Source organism: Apis florea, unplaced genomic scaffold (assembly GCF_048593485.1).
Source record: "Apis florea isolate Af1SG1 unplaced genomic scaffold, ASM4859348v1 contig_2291_pilon, whole genome shotgun sequence".
Taxonomy (NCBI): Eukaryota; Metazoa; Arthropoda; class Insecta; order Hymenoptera; family Apidae; genus Apis; species Apis florea.
This window is the reverse complement of record NW_028256553.1, coordinates 5084534-5099017: the sequence shown is the minus strand read 5'-3', so window position 1 is coordinate 5099017 and position 14484 is coordinate 5084534. Positions and strand designations below refer to the sequence as shown.

The window sequence follows — 14484 nt, the reverse complement described above, 5'->3', positions numbered from 1 at the left end:
AATGTCCATAAAATTTATGTTCAGATATCTGGATATTTATTTAATTTAAATTTGAATATCCGAACATAAGAATACATTTGATTCGGATATTCAAACACTTTTTCGAATTTAATATAATTATTATATTTCTATAAATCAAGATAATATATATAAATAACACACAAAAAAAAATAATTACATATTCTATGGATGTGGTTCATATAATTTCTTGTTTCTCATGCAATTGGATTATGTTGGAATTATGTTGGATCCATACTGACAATTCGCAAATCTAATATAATTAATATAATATAATTCGTTGACAAAAAGTCTCATAAAATAGCATGGAAGAAAGGGACATGCATTATATCCCTGTTCATTCAATAATGTTATATGTAATTTTATTTATAATTATGATTTTGGTCAATTATGTGTGTTTATGAATATGTTAGATTCGTCAAATCAATTAATCAAATTCGTATTTTTTCTTAAGAGAATTTCTTCTTCTAAATCGCAAAAATATTCTATACTATTTATACTGTTATACTGAATTAACAAACAGCTCGTAAACAGATTACATTAGCAATTACAGGCGTGTTATTGTTGATTTTGTTCGTATCTTTTTAAAATTGCTTTTTTAATTAAAATCAATAAGGAAATAAAAAATTCTATAATATTTCAGTTATCGTGATGAAATTTGAAAGGAAATAGTTGATTCAAATACGAATATCTGGATTTTGTATTATGATGAATAATTTAAGAATTCGGATAAAAAATCATTATCATAATATATCTCCTTATACAATTCTTTTTACTAACATTCTTCTTTCTTTAAAACGTATTTCATTTTATTTGAATAAAACAGATTCTATATAAAAGTTTTATTTAAAATAAATAAAATGATAAAATACAGTAAGTTCTAAAATAAAATATCCTATTGCGAAAAATGAAAATATAATTCGATTAAAATATTTGTTAAAGAGTATATTATTAAATAAAACATTAAAAATATATAATAATTTAAATACTCAATATAAATTAAAAGTAAGTTCTTTATATTGAATTTTGATCAAAAAATTATAATAATGTTTCACATAAGTTCAAATTGATTCACAATTCACGAAGAAGAGTCAAAGATTTGTTTCCCTTTCAGTTACTTTTCTTGGATCGCTTCTACATGTTCGAAATTGTTGAACACGTGCGCAGTATAGAATATATATGTATAAATGTATAAACGGAAATAACATCTGTTGCCTGTTACAAAGAAGTCGAAAACTATAAGATTGGACCAAGCAGGACTTCCGTTCGAATACCAGGCGGGAAAGCCATGTGACACAAAAAAGGTTTCGCCTTTACAATGGTGGCCAATAACAAGAATAATCGCAAGCAAAAGAGAAATCTTGCTTTTACTCTGTGAAGTTATCGAACATGCATTTCATGAAATTAGCTCTCACGAATAAAAATTCGAATTATTTAAATAAAACATTAATAAAAAGAAATTTATTTACGATATGATAAATTTTATATTTGTAAAATTTGTATTTTATTCTTTTTATATATTGCTTATATAAAAATTTCCCTTTATTATTATTATTCTCTCTAAAATTATTAACATGTTAAGCATCATATTAATCACAATATATCTTTCATTCACGTTGGTCATCGGTGACTAATAATATAAAACATAAAGATGCGAAATGAAATAGAAATAAAATTTTCCATTATAATTATATAACAAAATATTATTATTTTTGTAATGTAATTTTTATCATTGTTCTTTCTAAATCATTTTGCAACATTTTTTACAAGATTATCTGATTTTTTTCTAAAAGATTAAAAAATATTAATATAATTTGATTTCAGCTTTTTTTTTTTAATTTTCGAAACCTTTTTGTATTTTTGTAAAATATAATCATGATTCTTAATTAGATTGTTTACAAAAAACAAATAATGTAATTAGATGATATGTTTCGTTTTGTCATTATGTAAGGATCACAATACAATTCTAGTATAATATCATGACGATTTAATATTGTGAGCTATAATATATATGACGCTGCATAAATGAGAAGCATTGCAAGAGTTTGCAAACCTCAGCAATTGGTGTCACGTTACAGTTTTATGAAAAGAATAATATCGTGTTATTACGTTTAAAATCTATGGTAAGATATTATAGCAATATTTTTCAGTTTTAATTTTTATTATTTCTTCTATGATTTTCTACTTAATTTTCAAAAATATTTTTTATTATTTCTTCATCTATTTTATTACATTTTTATCTAATTCATTACTTTTTAAATTCTTATCTATTTTATTGCATTTAAAAGCAGATATATATATATATATATATATGTTAAAATAAAAAAAATTGAATTAAGAAGATTATTAAAATTTTTAATATTCGTTGATTATATTTTAAAGTGATTCTACCTATTAAAATCTAATAATATACATAAAAAAATTTATTAAATTTTCTATTAAACATATAATAACAATATATTAATAAAATATTCTTTGATTAAAATTATTTTTTTTTTTCGATTCTATATCGAAATATTCAACAGTTTTTAAATTGTTTATATTAACCGTTTATAGTTGAAATATTGAAATATTGAAGTTGAAATGTTACTTTTAAATAATTCATCAAAATTCGAATGTATGTCTACCATCTACTTTAATCTCATAAAAATTTAATAAACAAAAAAGAATTATAAATGCGAAATTTTAAATTTCTTATAAATATCGCTATATAATAGTATTGCTATATAATATTGCATATCAAATTTGAATTGCGAATTTCCATTTACGGTGTTATACGCTCGTACATATTTTCAATGACGAAATCAGTCTTTGTATCGGCAAATTGTTACACGTCTTACGTCATGTCGCTTTTTGACGTGTAGTAAATTCTCCTGGAGGATGCATTTCTGTAAATAGAAGTGCGGGCACGCGTGTGCAGCCACGCGAAGGAAGGCTCCGCCGTCCTGTCAGGATTCGGAGAAAGTTGTTTCAGGGCGTTGATTGGTGGATGATGAAATCACGGAAGCCAGCGGCCAATCGTTACTCTGGAAACTTTCCCAGAACATTTAACCCCTTTGACCGTTACATAAATATCACTCGATCCGGTACAACAGTGTAGTACAGCAATATACGACGAATAAAGAAAATACCGGGCAACAACAATTCATTGTGAGTTCTCTCTTCGACATAGAAATATAATGTTCGTATATATTTATTGCTTATAGAAATATATATAATAAAATATCAATAGCTTTGTGTGAAAACTGTTTTAAAAATTGCATTAATTAATTCGTTTATTGAATTATTTATAATTAATTTATAAATAATAATTATTTTTGTCCATTTTTAATTTTTTTTTGTTATTTTAATTTCAAAAATATTGATCAAATGATGCAGATTTGAAATCGTAAGTAATAAAATTTTTGTTATTGACAAAGATAATTTAAAGAAGTAAAGAATAGAAGATCTAAAATTACACAATATCGCAATTACCAAAGGATTATAAAATAATTTATCTATATCATTTAAATAAAGAAAGGATTCAAATAAGGAAACACAATCTTTAGAAATTAGAAAGGCACACTGGAAATCACTTTATTACCGGAGAAATCGAGACAATTGTCTCGAACTGTACGAAAGACATACTTTTTGAGAATATAACACGCATTTGTATAATTTGAAAGATTAAAATAATGTTGATTGTTTCATTGTCAACAGTGGTAAAACAAATAAACGCAAATTCATAGAAAACTTTATATATATATTGATATTTGAGTTAACAACTTAACGTATATCAAGTTGGCATTGATGATAGAAATGATCATCTAAATTAAAAAATATAGATGATAAAATGTAGGAAATATTTTTTGTGATTAGATATATGCTCAAGTGAAATCTCAATCATATCTCATAAAGCTATAGATCATAATAACTATTTTTGTTACAATTTTAAATCAAGATATATTTTTGTTAATATACAAATAATAAATAAATTTTCTATCAATCAATGCTGTTAATGTAATTGCGTTATAATTATTGTATCCTTTTTAATAGCTATTTAATTGTCAAAATTAACATTAATGTATTTAAGACAACGATGGCATCATTTGATACGATTTTACATACATGATACATATTCCATGTACAGCGAGCTTGTTAATTTTAAATAATCGCGAATCTACTCGCACGTGCACGGAAATGAATGCTTAAATTATATTACGAAAGATACTATGTTTCCACTCGTCATATTAATTATTCTGGATTACAAAGTACTTTCTTAAGCTCTTCTTCCAGACAAAAGTAGCGAGATAATTATATATCTTCGCGACATACAAGGAAAATAAAGATTAGATATAAATAAAAATGTTAGACCATCAAGTTAAAAAGCAAAATATTCTAAAATATCAAATTTATATTTCATTAATAATCCTAATTTGGTTCAAATTTGACAAGCTTAATTATCTTTATAAATTTTGTTTTATAAATATTTTCTATTTTTCTTTCCTTTTAATTTCAAAATCATATAAAAAAGATTATTGCAATTAAAAAATAAACATTTACAATATTTAAATTTCTAACGAGGTAATTATTTTTTAATTTTCTGTTAAAAATCATTTCTTAATATTTAATTTTATTTAATTTTAACTATATATATATATATATATATAATTACATATATATTTATTCATTATATATAAAATATATATAAAAGATTTTAAAATTTTCAAATTTCATCTTCATCTTATTTTAATAACTTAATTTTAAAAAAAAATAAACATATTTTGCAATATTAAAATTAAGAAGTTTTTTAAGTCATGAAGTTTATTAATTTAGTTTCTATTCTATAAATTCTATTAATTCCATCTTATATATTTCAAATCGTGATTCCGCGCATATGCACAGTTTATTAACGCACGAATTGTCAACAATAAATGATAATTAGAAAGAATAAACTGAAATTATGACAACTGATATCAGTATGTTTTCTTGGATAAAGTGAGTTACGACCTTGTCATGCGTAATTATTTTCGGCCAATTAACCATCTTTGTAGTTATGATTATTTTATTAAAATTCTTTTATGCTACAATTTTTGAATCCAATTATTAATTTTTTTTTCTTCTTAATATATTTTCTTAATATATACAACGCGTTTTTTGAACATCCTAATAAATCATAAAATAAAACGCATTATCACTATGATAACGATTAATCTTTCCAACGTAAATTCGATATACGATTTTTTTATGATTATCACGAGATCATGAAATGAATTATATTTTTTATTTTCAACTATAGTCTTTTATAATGTAGCGATTCATACAGGAACAATTAATTAACGTCTATAGTATGAATGAATTATAATATGAATAGTTTACTAATAATTACTGGATAAGATGGAATGCGATTTTATTGATCTACTATATAAATATATAATTAATTTTTGATTAAATTGAAATATAAGAAAAGAATTGGCATCTTTTATATTTGAATTGAATATTGCGTTAAAAATTGGAAATAATTATTTATATTTTTTATTTTTTTATTCAATAGAGAAAATTAAATATAGATTATAACAATTATATTATGAATTATAATACATAATTGAAAAATGAAGCAATTTTAATTTAAATTTTAATGAATAAAATATATTACTAAAATACATAAAAATATTTCTAATAAATTATTTTATTTCTGAATTGTCTCATATATCATTATATTATTATCATTATCCAATACACACACACACACACATAACGATAATAATATACATGTATAATTATAATTATATTATATGCATCTATATATTCATTTTTAATGTTTAATAACTAGCAATAATACAATTGCCAAATAATTTTCTCTAATTGACTAAAACATATGTATTGTCTATATATAGAAATCGTGACATTCTTGCTTGCTGTTTATCATGAGTATATGGAACAGAATTAGGAGATTTAGTACTTCTAATATCGACGCATGCGAATCGATCATTTCTATATACAATTGATAATCAAAGGAAAAGAAATTAATATCATTGTGTTGTTTCGATAGTTAATCATAAATTTTTATCATTTTAATTACTATTTTTTAAATAAACTACAAAAAAGATACACGATTCAGAAATATTCCTATGAAGTTTATTTTTCATTATTATAAATTTAAAAGATATGATATGAAGATTTCTTCAAAATAATGAATAATGAAATTTTAAATTGTTTAACATTCATTATTCATTTCTTCGATTGTTTGAAATATTTGTCTCTCAAAAATAGAAATCAATTAGATAAAAATAGATTTGCAACAATGATAATGAATTTCTGGAAAATCTTAATAATTACAATCACATCATGACATAGTGCGAGCGATTCGAATGCATTCAACGTGTTCAAACTTTTTAATTCGTGTACTATACACGTTAAAAGTCTTAAGAGCTCATTATACAACGGACAATTATGAAAATTTAATTATGCCTCACCTTGAACGCGCGTGCGGGGACATAATGTTCGAAGGCTGCCCCATTGTCGTTGGAGTGAGCGAGCGTCACGAGCGACCGCTTCCCGCCGGCAAAACAAACGTTTCATAATCCAGCTGAGCGGATTCCGTCGCATGTAAATCAATCATTTACGCAAGCGGTATATATGTATATACGCGACCGACTTCGAAGGATTTGATCACACGGTTCGACTCGTTCTTTTACAAATGTTTTCTTTGCCTATTGATTTCAACGGAAGTTCTCGAATGTTCACGAATCGTTTGATAGGGGGCTTGATCACTTAAACTTTGAAACTTATATCAAAATAAATTGCAATATATAGTATAAATTGCTTAATATAGTAACAATTCTCATATGGTTTTTAATAATTTTCGAAATTTTTTTTCTTGTTATTTGGATTAAAAATATTCAAAGGAAAAAAAGGAATATGAATATACACGAAGTATTATTATTGATAGAAATTATAAGAAATAGAAATTATGATATGTCTACAATTTTTTAGATGATAATCAAAATGAATTTATAATATACTATTTTTCTGACATAATTCTTTGACAGTTTCGAGATATTTATTATTCGTTCTTAACAAATAAATATCCCCGCTTCGTAAGAATATGCAATCAAAAATGATGATATTCTTGACTTACTAATATTTACCAATTTAATAAATAATGGCGATTTCTTTTGTTGAAACGATAATAATTTTTCTAAAATCAATCATATTTGATATAATAATGTTTTCATAGAGAATTACAAAAAATTTTCTGTGGAATTTTGGTAGCCGTGCAAATATCAAAAAATTACGGCATAAAAATTTTCTATATTATTTAATAATTAATTACAGTAAAATTTAATGTCAATGAATAGAAATACTGAAAAGAAAATAAAGTGATTGCACATGTCATGCAAAAAGTCTATAAAATTATACACAAGATATGAATTGATAAATCGATTTTATTTACTTATGGATAAAAGCAAAATGTGTATAGCACAAAATATGATTTTGCATATGACAAAACATTCTTCTCTACTATATCCCCACCAATAATTCACCGAGTAATTCCCCTCACGGTAATACGTCCCTGAGAAGCACGGTATGCGCCATCGAGTGTACGCTTATTTTAACAAACCTATTTCTGATATTGTGCCACCGCAACGGTGCCTGTATCGAGATTAGAAGGCTTTCAACGAAACTGACTTCTTATGTTTGCACTATAGAGACATAATAATATGAGAGAGAGAAAAAAAAAGTGAGTAGCGAACAACCGCGTCTCTGCATATGGTCAGAGTGTGTTCAATGCACGTACATGTTCTCACGCATAGAGCACATTCGATAAGTAATTCTCCCCTCCCCCAAAAGTCTACGATATTAGGTGAAAGCTCAACGTTCGTAGTTGAATGTACATGAAATAGTGCAATTATCAATATAGTATACTTTAACTATATAGTAATAATAAAAGTTTATACAATTAAATAAAAAAATATCTACTAAAATAATTAATAAATAATATAATATATTTTTATTATTATTTATTATTAATCATGATAATAATATTTCTATATACAACGCAATCAATAATAATGATCTAAATTCGTTATTATGAATCATTAACATAAAATATTAATAATACAAAAAAAAAAACAAAAACAAGATAAAAAAATTAAATCTATTTTGAAATAACAAATAAAAAAGAAAGTAAAAGTTCTTAGTAAAATGGGATGTCATAAGATTGCAATCACGAAGCAACGGCACATAAATGTCAAGGGATCCTGACATAGTTTTTAGATTTGTTGAAGTGACTGGTTATCGTATACAGAGAACTATATGCCTTTATCGATTATATTACTAGCGACTGGCATTCTTGAATGCGATATACGTATGTGAGAGCACAATTTCGGCAAGCTATTCTTGATAATATAAGATAACTTAGCGTTGACTATTGATGATAAATGATTAGATAACATACCAAAGTCTATTGCGTGTTTAATATCGCTAAGATTATCTCAGTATACATCAAGAATCGTATACAGTGTTCCACAGATGATGAATTGAATGAAGGGAATAATAATTCTATATAAAAAAAAATTCAAAATATAGAATAAAATTTATTTGAAATTTCGTTTTCAAGTAAATCAAAAAGTTCACAACGGGTTCAAAAAATTTTCAAATATAAATTAAAATTATTTTCTGATTAAATATAAATGAATGAAATATAATATTGAAAATATAAATAGTTTTATATATCAAAATAAGCAAAAAATATAAAATGAATTTTTTTCATATTAATTACTTAAAAATTAAAATGAAATTAATTTACAAAGATATTGAATTTGAAAATTCATTGATTAGATGATTTCTTGACAGTCTATGTTCAATTTCGATTTTCATAAAAATAAAAATTTAAACGATAAAATTTTATTCTATTTTATTCATTTTTTACTTATTATCACATAAAATGAGAATAAATGTTCATTCATTCATCTAATTAGAGAATTAGCTAATTTTGCTTTGAAAAATTTCCGATTTATGTTTTCATTTTTTTCTCATTTATTTCTTTCACAGCTGTCATTATCTTGCATACTATACACAAAGTAAGGCATATAATTTCGTTCAATTATAAAAATTTGACAAATTTATTTTTTCATTTTATTACATATTTTTTGTTCTTTATTCTCTTTTCTTTTTTCTTTTTTTTTTCTTTTACATCGACTGATAACAACGTCACTGACAATGTCATACCACATTATCATCACCGCAAGCAAGATAATGAATAATCGAAAAAGAACAGTTCGTTTGTGCGATTTTAATTGCTTATTCTTTCACATATTCGCGAATTATATGATTAAATGATAATATTTTTATAATTAATTACGATTATTGATATTATTAATCAATAATGATTATTATATTATATATTAATTAAATAGAAACAAATATTTGAGTTTTTTTAATAATAATGAATGAACTATAAAAATTGAATTTTTACAACAATCATGGATGCTTCTAATAAGTCGTTACTTATCGATAAAAATATACGAAATAATCAGAAATATAATATAACTATACAATAAATATTATATGTTTCCTAAATAAATATCTTTTATTTGTTCTTAGGAAATGTAATATATAACGGATTTTATTTTTATAAAAATATCTAATCATATTCATTGTAAATATCAAAGTATATATATAAGTTTCTAGTTAGTCATAAGCTTATTCAATAGCATATCATACTATACTATATGTAGTTACTGAAGGTGTTAATACGAATATAATGCGTTATAGCTCTCTAGACAATCAAAGATTATAGTCGACGTGACTTTCTGCCTCTTTTCGTGCCTCCTATGCGAAATCATTTTATCGTTCTTTCCCTCTTGTTGTTTGCTTACTCTTTCTCTCATAGTAACCGGGATCGGCTCGAGAAACGAGTAAGATAGAGTGACACATCTTTAGAACAATCACCCGTTGTGAAAGCGCCTCACCGGTTAGAATATCTACTACTGCAATATAATGAGCAAATGACAAGTCAAGAGATTGCGAACTTAATTCATTCTTGATCTTTTATTTCTTTCTCAGATATCATTTCAAAAGTTTAAAATGTATATAAATATATGTTATGTTATTAAACGAAAAATATCAATTTGATTAATGATTTATCATTGATATATATGATAAATATCAATTTCTAATCTTTATTATAAATAATAATTTTCAAATTAAAATTTCACAAATTATAAACAAACGTGAAAATTAAATACATTATAAAATTTAAATAAAAATATATTGAAAAATATATAAATAATCCTGAATTTATTATATCATTTTATGGATAATTTTAAGATTATTTTAAGAATAAATAATCACTTGCATATATTTATAATAATACATTTGCACTTACCTAAAAGATGATACAGAGATGCATTATCCTTAGTTGATACACCTTATTTATGGTATAATCCAATCCTTTTCGAGGTAAATTAAATATTATAAAGAAAACACTAAATCACAACATTAAGCACATTTCTCTGCGTCCACGAAAACTGTCTATATTTATTGTCATCGTCCATCAGGACGACGAGCACGATCACTACGCTGCTCGACACTGCAACGCTTTCGTCTATTCATCACCTCGTCATAACAACGACAAAACAAGCGAGAACACGCTTCACGATTCAAGCTGAACGTGCAGAACCCACCAGAGAGTGTTGCACGCGCGTGCGACTCGGATGTGAGAGAGGGTAAAACTCCACTGCTCGTGGTCGGCACCGGTGTTGTGTCCTTGTGGCAACAACAGCACAACTTTATTGAACAGCGTCTCTTGAAATTGTTTTCGATATCACGTTAATTCTAAATAAATGTTGACAATTATATAACACACACAAAAGTTATATACTTTTTTCCTTATTTCTGTTTTTTTCTTTTTGTCCTACAAAGTTTATTTGCTTGCGGTTTTGTTTTCTTTTTCTCTCACACACTTCTAAAAACTTTATTTATATTCACTGATTATGCTATTCGTACGTTTCACAGTCTATCACAGATGTACTGATGGTACAATGGCAACGACGAACTATTAGCAAAATTTTCATGACGACATTAATAATGATAGTAACAATGGCGACAGGAACAGCAGCAGCAACGGAAGCTTCGAGATGATGACACATTTAAAAAAATCGTCGCGTGGATGATCGTTGACGATGATACTTATGAACGAAGAGAGAGCGTCCTCTCGGTATTCGCGGACGGCTGACTCTGACTGCTCGGCTGACTGACTACTCCGCGCCGGGTAGCATTGGCCCCGCTAAACGGTTGAAAGTAATACTGTCTAGTGAGAGGCTGTTGGGGCCAACATTGGTCTTACTTGCTCTCTCTTCTTCCGTCTCTCTTGCTCGCTTATAACAATCTATCTCACTCACTCTTTTCGCACGCTCTCTATCGGTCCGTTGTGTATCTATGTCTCTGTATATTCACGGTGTGTGTCCCTGTCCGTCGATCCGCGTACGATCTTGTATCACACATATGAATATTTCTTCGTGTGCGTGGTAACGCACATTGACGGTAGAGAGTACAAGACAGCAGGCACGATGATATTACAGTAGTAGTACTGTTCGTTGTTAGTATTGGTATTAAAGCTACGCTACGATGAAGGTACTAATGGTAGTGGTGAGGTTGGATGAAACGGTGGGAGTAGTTATACGCGCGCACGTATACAGGCGCAGGCGTACACGAACGCCATCTAGTAGGAACACGCCACAGTCGCACCCAACGCACAGCGTACGAACACTGCGGCACACGCATGTGCCACTCCATAGAGCGCAGACAGTCGAAGGTATAGTTGGTGGGGATACGACCGAGTACGAAGGACAAGCATAGAAGCTGCGGGGACAGAGGAAAGGGGAGAAGATGCAGTTCAATCGGGTGGGGGAAGAAAAGGAAGGAAGAAGGCAGATGGATAGCAATCGAGAAGGATACAAAGGGTTGGGTGGGGTGAGAAATGATGGAGAGTGAACAGTGGCGAGGGGTCGCTCTTCCGACCGAGGGGTTGTCGTGCCGGTGGGGAGGTTTGACCTGAGCTAGTTCCCCTCCATTCAATCCACGGCCACAATATCGGTTATAGCGAGCCACTGTTGCCAGATTGTGCGCCTCGACGACGACGGTGGCAGCGTGTGGGTGGAGTCATGCGATAGAGGGAAAAGGTCTCCCTGTAACATCACTGCTGTCCTCTTCTCTTGTTCTCGTGCATACTGCTCGATCTGAGAAACGAGTATATACGTCTGTTTGTTTCTTCTTCTCTTTTGCTCTTGTTTCTCTCTTTCTCTTTGTTTCTATTGTGCATTCTCTCTTTCTTTACTAGCGCCCTCCGTCTTCCGTTCTCGGCTGCTCCCGCGCTGTTGTTGTCGCTACCGGGACGCACGCAGACCCCTTCGAAACCGAGGTGCATGTGGCATTTCTACGTACACCGCCCGGAACTTATGTAGCACGGGTATGCATGCTTCTATCGATAGTGGTATATATAACGTACATATATACTATTCTATGCCGTGTCGATTAGCACGGATAGTCGATTGCTTCGAATGGGATGTTTAACGCGATCTTGTTACGAAGAAGATCGATTAATCGAACAAATTAAAATTAGTTAAACAATTTGCGAAGAATCTTATGTATTGTTTTGAGCTTGATCTGTGAAAAATCAACATTGTAAATAATATTAATAAAATATTTTTTTTATTGTTGCTTTGTTTTTGTTATTTTTATTATTTGTTTTATTTATTTATTTTATAAATTTTTATCCTTGAATTTATTTCATAAAATCTAAAAAATTTAATTTAAATATTAAATATTATTTTTTTTAAGTAAAATAAATAATTTTAAAAAATTTTTGCTAATAATTTCCTTATTTTTAAAAAACGCACATTCTGTTAATATGTATTCTTCGATAGATTCGAAGATAGGGGGATGTTGAAACGGGATTTCGTGTTAAGTTGTTCGAGCGTGTACTCATCAAATATGCTAGCATATACATAAATATATATATATATATGTATATATAAATGATAATGGGTCAGTTCACGCATTATTTCTATATTTGTAAACTAATGAATACGAGGTTGCTCTTCGAGTCCTCGTTGTGTGTCACGGATGTTTAGATTGATATGCATGTGTATGTTACAGGCAATCATGGTCATCTCGAACGTCTTTTCAGTGGCAATCTCGAAAGATCGGTTGCAGTGTTGCCTTGTCGCAGACTACAATCATATCAATATATGTATGAATATGAGAGATAACAAAACGCAATAATTTATAATTCTATTAATATTATTTTTTCATTTTAATTTTGTTAACTTATTAATCAGTCAATTTTATTTAATATTTATTTTTTAAACAATTCTTTCAAATTGTTCTTTCTAATTGTTTTCAAAAGAATATGAAAGTCATTTACTTCTTTTTTTTCAAGATTATTTATATTATGTTAAATAATATAATGTTATAATATATAATAACATAATAGTATGTTAAATAATAAAACTTTATATATTTATAATTATTACAAAAAGTGGTTTCTAATTTAGCTTTTAATAGTTTTTTTTTGTTTTATAGATTCATTGCGATATCGATATTATTATGTTCACAATTTAAATCGATATTGTATTTGAGATTTAGAAGTTCGGATGGATATCAATCGGATAATTCTATTATATATTACGAAGTTTAACCCTAGTCAGCTCAAAAACAAACTCGAGAAGAGTGTTAACTTGAATTCACGGCGTAAGAGAAAGTTTAAGTATTTTAAGACAGTAAACATATTATTTGAAATTCGAATTTATATAATTTTAATAAATCAAGAATAGAATTTAATAAATACATAAATTCAATAAATTAATTGAATTTTACTTGGTTACTTTTTAATTTTTTTTTGTTACTAAAAAAAATAATAAAAAAATATGTATTTTATAAATAAGATATTACTTTTAATATATGATATATAATAATATATAATATATAATATATAATAAACAATATAATTTTTTTAAGAGAATTAAAATTCCAATGATATCCAAATATATTATTTCGTAATTTATACATATGTCATTTCATATTTTCAATTAAATTTTAAAATATATTTCATTATATAAAAAATTCAAATAATTTTTCTAGTTTTATAAATGTTTATATTTTTAAAATGGCGATTTTTGAATTATAACAATATATTTTAAATTATAATATTTCACTATGTAACATTACAGAAAGATTTAATAAATCTTATTAATCTCTATTTATAAATGATATAGAATAATTTTATATTATTATACATAATATATAAAATTATGTATATTTTAAAAAGTATTCAAAAATTTAGAAATATTTAGAATTTTCAATTATTATTAATTATCATATAATAGCATTATTATTTAATTATACACAATTTTAAAATATCCGCATGAATGAATATCAATCTTCAATCAATATAAATTCAATATAAATTCAGAATATAGT

The 14484-nt window shown here is 26.7% G+C and overlaps 1 protein-coding gene and 1 long non-coding RNA gene across 4 annotated transcripts in view; one reads left to right on the top strand and one right to left on the bottom strand.

The window, feature by feature from the left end:
• Positions 1–11564, bottom strand: part of tna (Zinc finger MIZ domain-containing protein tonalli) — a 29557-nt gene extending 17993 nt beyond the window's left edge. For both annotated transcript variants that reach the window (XM_086903417.1, XM_086903416.1), the window contains exon 1: positions 10391–11564. The gene's annotated coding sequence lies outside the window, so the exon portion shown is untranslated. The remainder of the gene's footprint in view (positions 1–10390) is intronic.
• A 13-nt stretch (positions 11565–11577) lies between these two features.
• Positions 11578–14263, top strand: LOC116414490 (uncharacterized). Of its 2 annotated transcripts, XR_015290754.1 has the most exons (4): positions 11578–12265; positions 12344–12472; positions 13162–13255; positions 13588–14263. It is a non-coding gene; the product is annotated as an uncharacterized LOC116414490 (long non-coding RNA). The 2 variants fall into 2 exon arrangements; XR_004225037.2 differs by lacking the exon at positions 13588–14263 and having other exon boundaries at positions 11807–12265; positions 13162–13543.
• The last annotated feature ends 221 nt before the right edge of the window (positions 14264–14484 follow it).